Source organism: Atta cephalotes, assembly GCF_000143395.1.
Source record: "Atta cephalotes unplaced genomic scaffold scaffold00031, whole genome shotgun sequence".
Lineage (NCBI taxonomy): Eukaryota > Metazoa > Arthropoda > Insecta > Hymenoptera > Formicidae > Atta > Atta cephalotes.
Window position 1 is genome coordinate 1,217,108 of NW_012130095.1, and position 8,535 is coordinate 1,225,642.

Here is an 8,535-nt window from a genome sequence, read left to right on the forward strand (position 1 = left end):
ATAATACTTCGTAAGTTTAAATTTTAAGGTTACGTTACGTACGTTAGTCATACAAGTTAACGGTAGTACGTTTAACGTACGTAGACGTTAATTACTTCTCTCTCTCTCTCTCTCTCTCTCTCTCTCTCTCTCTCTCTCTCAGTTTACAGGTACCAGCCTTAATAAAATAAAATTTAATATTTAATGAAATCTTATTATGCGATTTTTTTTATTCAATGCAAGAAGATTGCTTTCAAGAAAATTGCTTTTTTATATTTTAATTCTAATTAATAATTATTTTATATATTGGTAAAAATTTGATTCGATGAGATGATAATTTAGATGTTTATTTCCAATTTTAGATGTTTATTTTCAATTGCAGCAGATCACTATAAGACTACCATAAAAGATTCTACATTCTGTCCTACATTCTAAACATCACAAATCATCCTAAATCCGTGGATTCCAAACAACTTTAATTCTGCTCGGAGCCGAAAAGTCGACGCGATGATCCCATAACATTCCACGGGGTTCGCTCGCTATCGCGAAAACACCGTTCGTCTTTGAGGCTCTTCTCGCCGACGATCGCCATTCAAGGTTTTTACCCTCATGGAATCCACACGAAATCCACTCTTACGTACGCGCTGGTCACATTGAAATGCAATTCACGTTCTTCGATCAGGTCCATCAACTCTTCTATCCTGCTTCCCCATCTACTTCTCATCGCTAGATTGCCCTTCGATAAACCACTAATCTGCCCCAACTGTTCCTATCGAGCACCTTCTCCACTTGAGATCAATTTTTGCTGGTTCTTCTCTTCTCTTTTGTTAACGAACATAAGTGGAAATGATTACCGCGTTCCAACATGAGAATAATCTTTCCGTGTTGAAATAGAAGTCGAAAGAGAAACAAGCAGAATACTAAATGAAGAATATCGAAATGAGAGAAGTCAGTAAGATGATCATAGAATCTGCAAGTTTAAATATTGTTGCAGAAATATTGTTGCACTTAAAGTGATAGATTTCCTTAGAGTTAGAGTTTAATAAATGTAATTAAATGATGTACAGGAAATATATTTTCCAAGTTTTTTATCTATGATAAAGAAGTAGTGCTGTGAAAATATCACGCGTGTTCCTCGAGCGGGAAGAGAGAAGCGATAACGACCAGTATGAACCACGCCGCAGCCACTGTTGACAACGTAAAGGCGAACCATGTGGTCAATGTGCGTTAAACGTCTGCCGCGTAAACGTTTAACGTTCCGCCAGAATATATGGACATTCCGCGGTTATTTCGAATACGTTCCACCGACAGTTTTTACGTCAGCGTAAATCACGCCCGCATTCAACTTAGCGCGCTCGCAAGCACACAAATCGCCATCGACGCTTTGTCTTTTCTATTGAGATTCTTCAATTTTGGACTAGAACCTAGGATGCTATTGTAGAATAATCGATTTGAGTTATTTCATTATCATTCAAAAGAGACTTAAATGTATTAAAAAAAAAACGATTTTGTTAAAGTATCTTTAGCCAAATATATATATAGGTCTCATAATTTTATTGGACTATCAAAATAATTATATAGGACTCAAGTTAGTTGTTAGAATGTAAAAATTTGTTGCAATATTGTTCATCATATTTGAGTTCTCTACATTATTTTAATAGTTAACAAAACTATTTTCATGTCTGTATCTATAAGTTTTTAGATACTTCAATAAAATCGTATTATATATTGTACTTTCTGTATAGCTATAATAATTTATCTAATAATCTAAAGACTATAATTGAATCTAAGCTTTTAATTTTAATTGAAATAAATTTGAAAAAGATAATCAGAAATTGTTATACATAGAAAAAAAGACTATTCGACTTTGAGAATATTTTTATTTTCGATACATAAAGCTTGAAATAAGATTATGTAGCATTAAACCGACATAATTTGCTTATGAAGTTTGAATTAGTTACACCAAAAAATAATATATTCTCATTATTCAATAATAATTTTCTTGATTCGAGAAGAAATAATATCGGATAGAAAATTATAACACCTTCAAATCAAAAAGAATATTTTTAAATTTAAATTAAATTATTTTATACCTCTTTTATTCGTAAAAAAAGCTGTTTATACTATTGAATTGTTTGATTGAAAAATTTTGTAATGACAATTCCTTAGACTTATTTCGAAAGTGTTACATTTGTAAATCTTGTATTCACAAATTTTGCTGTATTATCAAAAAAAGTTATCATATTGCTAAAATAAGAATTTTATTTTAAAATTTTATTTTAAAATTATTCATATATATATATATATATATACACGTAATATAAATAAACAATTAAAGTTGATTTAATTCTGTTATGCAATGAGATGTCTACGCAATTATAAAAAAAATTATAATCTGAAATTCTTTAATATAAGTATGGTGCATGCAGTATGATACAGAATTGATAACTCACTGGGCAGTTTTTTCACAAAAAAAGGAATTATAGTAAAAAAGAAGATTCTCAATCTCAAGAACTTCTCTTTCTTCATGGTTAGTAAGAGCTAACAAGTGCAAACCAGAGCAAGCAAGAGAGTGCGTACAGATCTTGAACGAAAATAACCGACACGATTATTTCTCTATCATATAAAGATAGTTTCTGAAGCATCGGATGTCTGTTGAATCCAAACATTAAATGTGTCTTGCCTTACAGTTATCTCGACTTTTTTCGAGCTTCGTTTGCTATCTACGGTATCATATCACAAATAGTAACAGCAAAAGAACGGTGATACGCGGTCTCGAACGAAAATGATCAATTATTCCATTTCTTCTTTCACAAAGATATAAAAAATAAAATAAAATAAAATAAAATATAAAACAAAAAATTTATTAATATAATAAAATTATATCGAAAGAATACAAACTTGTTTTACGATAATAGATATTTTGTAATAAAAGGAAAAGAACTTTGACAAACTGATATCGTTGCTTTTTATTCTAACATTGTAATATATTCCAAGTAACTTCATTATGTCATCTAATAAAAATGTTCGTATTCTTAAAAGAAATTTAATGTATGTTTAACAGTACATAAACTTAGAGTAAAAATAACATTTCATCTTCTTGATATAATCTTTTAAATGTCGAAAGAAAATACTGTTATTATTAAAATAATTATACTGTGCTTTTTAAATAACTGTTATGAGATATAAGAATATAATACTTGAAATTTGAACTTATCAAATTCTTTAAAAAAGACTTTATATTTTGCTTATATAGGAAACAATGATTGCGTTGAATGGAATATAATCGTTTTAAGTTGAGAATAACTTTTTTTCTGTGTAGATACCAAAATAAATGTATTCAAAGATGTTTAATTTAAATTAGATGATTATACGTAAAGATATGTATATGATATTAAGTCGATATAAAATATACTAAAGATAGAAGTCTCGACACTTTTTGCACGGCAAGTAACGGTACAGAGCTAAAAAGTTAATTTATGATGAATGCATTCTGTTGCACAAAAGGAGACACTGTCCACGTGTCATTCGTCGCGCGGAAACCGTTGGAAACAATATTTAGTCGACTTCTTCGACGACCAGTGATCACCTGCTCCATCAGAGGAGGGCGCTATACGTTCGGTGACTACAGAACTGGAACTGTCAACTGGAACTGTAAGTCGTCGAAACGAGTGACGGTAATCTATGCGTACGAATGGCTATGTCGCCATGAGACACCTGCGACATTCAGCCTGCGACTGGTACAAAGTGTATAACATTCGAAACTGATTATGCACACGTACATCATACCTGATAACGATCACATCTCTTTATTTTCTTACGCATTGAATTTATCAAAAGTACTAATTATTTTCTAAATATTTGTCTTCGCGAGCGACCAAGCGAGAAAATCGCGTTTATATTACACAATTTTGCTATTGCAGAATATAATAAGTCGAAATCAAAACATAAAATGATTTTTCTTTATATTATACATATTTTAGTAGCTATAAAAAAATGCCATTTATCTAGCATAAAGAAAATTTCTTTACATATTCTTGGAAATAAACATTGTGATTATAGATATTAAATTTATGAAATATCTAATTTATTTATACAAACACTTTTAATTAGACTTATTTCAATCAATGTAAATTAACTTTAATTTCTATTTAATTTATTTTTTATCTTTTTCTAATTCTTAGAACTAAGAGATAAAAGATATATTAAACCAAGATTAATTTACATTGGTAGAAATGGATATTAGAAAGCTGCTTATTCCTTTTATATGATAAAGATTCTTCTATTAACTTTCTTATGAATAAATAATTTAATTGTAAGATGATTAAGAGAGAGGAAACACATCTTCAGAGATATTCACCTGAAGATTTATCTCATTACTGGCAAGGGAAGGAGAGGCACAGGGAAAGGGCAGAATAGAAACTCGGAAGGGGATGAAAATTTTTATTTGGCATTTACGAGCCGATTCAGGGCTGCGGAAAGACTCTGCCCCAAGGAAGGACGCTTTAATATCCGCTTATGACGGCTATGTTTCACAGTCTGAGACACCCACTCGGCCCCATTCCGCCCCATCAACCCCCATAGTGCGTTTAATTTACGTGTTTTCGCGAGTTATTCGCCCTCCCATCCCTACACGGCCCTCGTCGAAGAGGGTCGGTCGCCATAACAACGCCGGGCGTCCCGGCGCCCAATCGTAGGACGCCTACACCGTGTCGACGTCGGCCCTACGAGGACGAGAAGGACGATAATAATTGATGGGGAAGGCTGCCCGGGGGAAGTGTGCGGAGGTGTGCGAATAGGTGGTCGGCGGTTTCGAGGGATGCGGGGGTTAAATCGACAATCGAAAAGCGCCGCGATTTCATCCGCCACTGTTCGGAAGTTCATTGCGGGATAAAAATAAGAGGAAGGATTCACCAAGAATATACTTTTCGGTGATACGAACTCTTGCACGCAAGAATGTGAATGCATGGAAAAGTTGAAGCATTTAAACAATCCAAGGTGCAAAAATTTAGAAATTCAAAATCATTTAAGAATCAGTAAATCTACACTAAAAATATAAAAATTTAAAGATCAATTCAATACAAAATTTAAGAATATAAAAGTTCCAGAATCAATTTTTTTACATGCAATATGCAATGCCTTCTTTCCAATAATTTTAATTCTAAGATCTCAGTGTGCAATGAAATTCTGCTAAAATATGTAAAATTTCAGCTAGATACAGAAAATAACGTACTTTGAAAATAATTTTGTTGGGTTATCAAATAACTTAGAAAATAATTAATAAGAATCTGAAATATGCAATATTGCAAAAAGCTTTGAAATTCTAGTGACCAGCATTCTATATAATTATTTGGATGATCCAATAAAATTATATTACTTAAACCTCTTAGTTACATAAATAAAAACAGTTTTCATTTCGTCAAAAATCTAAATGGAATAAGATTATAAAATGAAATCGAATCTTTCATTAATGTTCTTAGATTATTTGCCTTTTTCCACCAATGTTCCTACAGACTTGACAATGGAAATTATCAAGTAGATGGGATTTATGTGTGATTGCCAAAACACATACAAATCCCATCGTTCATTTCATTAGATGAATTTCTGAGAGCGATAAAAATGATCTTAAACTTTACATAGTTCATGTTTGATAACGTATGTTTCAAATAGATATTTGACACCCATATGGGTTCTTCCTTATGATCTCTCCTATTTAGCATATATTATAACGTAAGATTTACATACTTAGCATTGAGAAGAACTTAGCATTGAGTCTTCTGTCCATCCAACTCCCTATATATATTGGGTTGTCCGGAAAGTTCGCAAAAGATTTAAATTTAATAAATGAAATTAAAAATTTTAATCTTCTTTCAATTTTCTTTCAAAATCGGCACAAACTTTCCGGACAATCCAATATATGTCAGATATATAGACGATATTTTGATGGCAATTCTTAAAGGAAAATTTAATAATATTCTTAACATCTTCAACTTTTTGCATCATTCACAATTTATAATAGAAATAAAAAATAAACAAATCAGTTTTTTAGATGTATCTCTGATCAGGGAGAATGACGAAATTATTTCTGAAAAAGCAGTGAACATGGAATAGCGTTTTTTAAATTAACATTGCTTCAATATAAATATACGAGAAGATTTTAAATTTACACAGAACTCTTGAGGAATATGTTAGCTATAACATCCAATAAAATTTAAGTTCAACGTTAATATTAACAAAAAAAAATAAAATAAAAAGTGTGAAAATGTAAGGGAGTCTTGGGATATAATATGGAATATGAGTGAAATTTAGGTAATAGTAACAAATAACACAATAAATAAAGTCCAAATTTGCTTATTTAGTAGTAAACCAATCAAGAAAAATAGTTAAAAATAGTTTACATGTTTATTGTACTATGACATAAGTTGGCAAGTAAGCTGGTAATATGGAATATAACTTATAATCTCTGTAATCGCAAATAAATTGATAATGTGTGGAATACATCTTATAATTCAATTTATTTGATCATGAATAAGTTACTAATATGGATCCTATTTATATTCTCAACTCTTGATGTATTCCACATTACTTGCATGTCATCACATGACATGCAAAGTCTTTCTGTAACAACAAACAAGTTAGAAATCTCAATTTATCTGCATAATATTGTTCGTGCAACATAATTAAAAATATCTATGTAATGTAAGCACTAACAACTTCACTTTCAGTTTATGAGAACATCTTTTAAAAAAAGCTGCCGAATCTCCTGATGCAACGAAAATAAATAAATGTTTGATGACACGTTTGATGAGCATTTGCAACAACTTTCAGCGATTGCCACTAAATTGCTTCGTTTAGAAAATAAGCCACTATTCCATATTAGCAGCCTACTCTCTATTTTTACCCTATATTGTAAATCCACATACTCTAGATATCTCATACATTGATACCTTAATTTTCATTCAAATCATTCCATAAGCCAAAAAAGGGTATTGTTTTTAGTGCAGTACATAAATTGCTAATATCATCCATCATAAGAAAAATTTGACACAATTGATTAATATTGTACTCGATAATAATAATTATTCCTTATCATTTTTTCAATGATACACAACAAACTAATAAAATTAATTTATAATGTTACGCACAATCACAAACCAATAAAGAAAAATGTTTTCACAGTGCCCTATATAAATTTCGTGTCAAAGAGATTTTCTTCGATTGCCAAAAAATTTAATTGTCAATTGGCATCTATAGTCATACATTATAAGATTTTATAGCCACAGGAAAAGATCATTTTTAAAAAATGTCACAATGTGACGTATACAAAATTGATTGTTTTAATTGCGATGCAACGTATCTGAGACAAATGAAGACATAATTAAAGATAAGAGTTCAAGAACACAGAATTGATATTAACAAGAGAAGTGTTTACTAATATCATAATATAAGCAAAAAGCTTATGATGATGATTGCAACACTTTGAATGCGTTTGTGAACGAAATTTCGTTCGTAACGCAAAATTTCAAACAAATTCTTGCTCGCCGCGCACAAAAATTTTCACTGATATAAACAACTGTTATTCTCAAAAGAATACATGATTTATTTACCAAATGTGAAGGACAATGTGTACCAACTTAGCAAAGCAAACGGATTTAATTTACAGTTTCTCGCAATTTTTAAAAAATAAAATTCGGATAACATTTTGATCACAGTAGTAGTTCTTCATAAATATTAATTTTAATATGTGTAATTATTATTTCAATAATTAAATTATGATATTTATGAAGAAGTATTTATATTCTTTAGTCAAAATTGACACAACGAAATTTTGGGTTTTGATTTTGACCGAAAATTAATTATTATTTCAATAAATTATGATATTTATGAAGAAAAATATGATATATGAGCGTCTATGTTTATATGTCTATATATATGTCTATATATGTATATGGTTTTTATAGGATTTCTAGTTTTTAATTTTGGTTTCGGTTTCAGTTGAAATTCACATGTAGCCGAGTGTTTCGGTTCACTTTCGACAAAAATTTCGATCGGACTTTATTTATTACATCGAGAATCATTCAAGTAATATACACATTACAACATGATACTATCCATCAGTATAAGAATTTAACATCCATACATACAGATCTTAATTAGAACATATACACGTATTTTAAATTTAATTCATTAATTTCTAAAGCGTTTTATAGTTATTTAGACAGTTAAATTTAAATTTATGTATACTGAAAATGACCGATATTTAATAGATCGAAACATTTAATTTATTATTATTTATACACATTGACATTCTTTGTATATTTTTTGTATTCATAATATTAATAAATAATAGGCAATTAGCCATCCAGTGTGGCTCGTTAGCTCATTTGTTATATCAATTTGAATTGTTATTCGTAAGTGTTATTTAAATTAAAAATTAATTTTAAATTTTATTTTTATTTAGCTAAATTTTTAGATATTTCAGCAAAACCGTCCTTTCCGTGTACATATTTTACTAGGATTGAAGGTGTCGATGTTTGGATCTTTTAATTTTTTTAT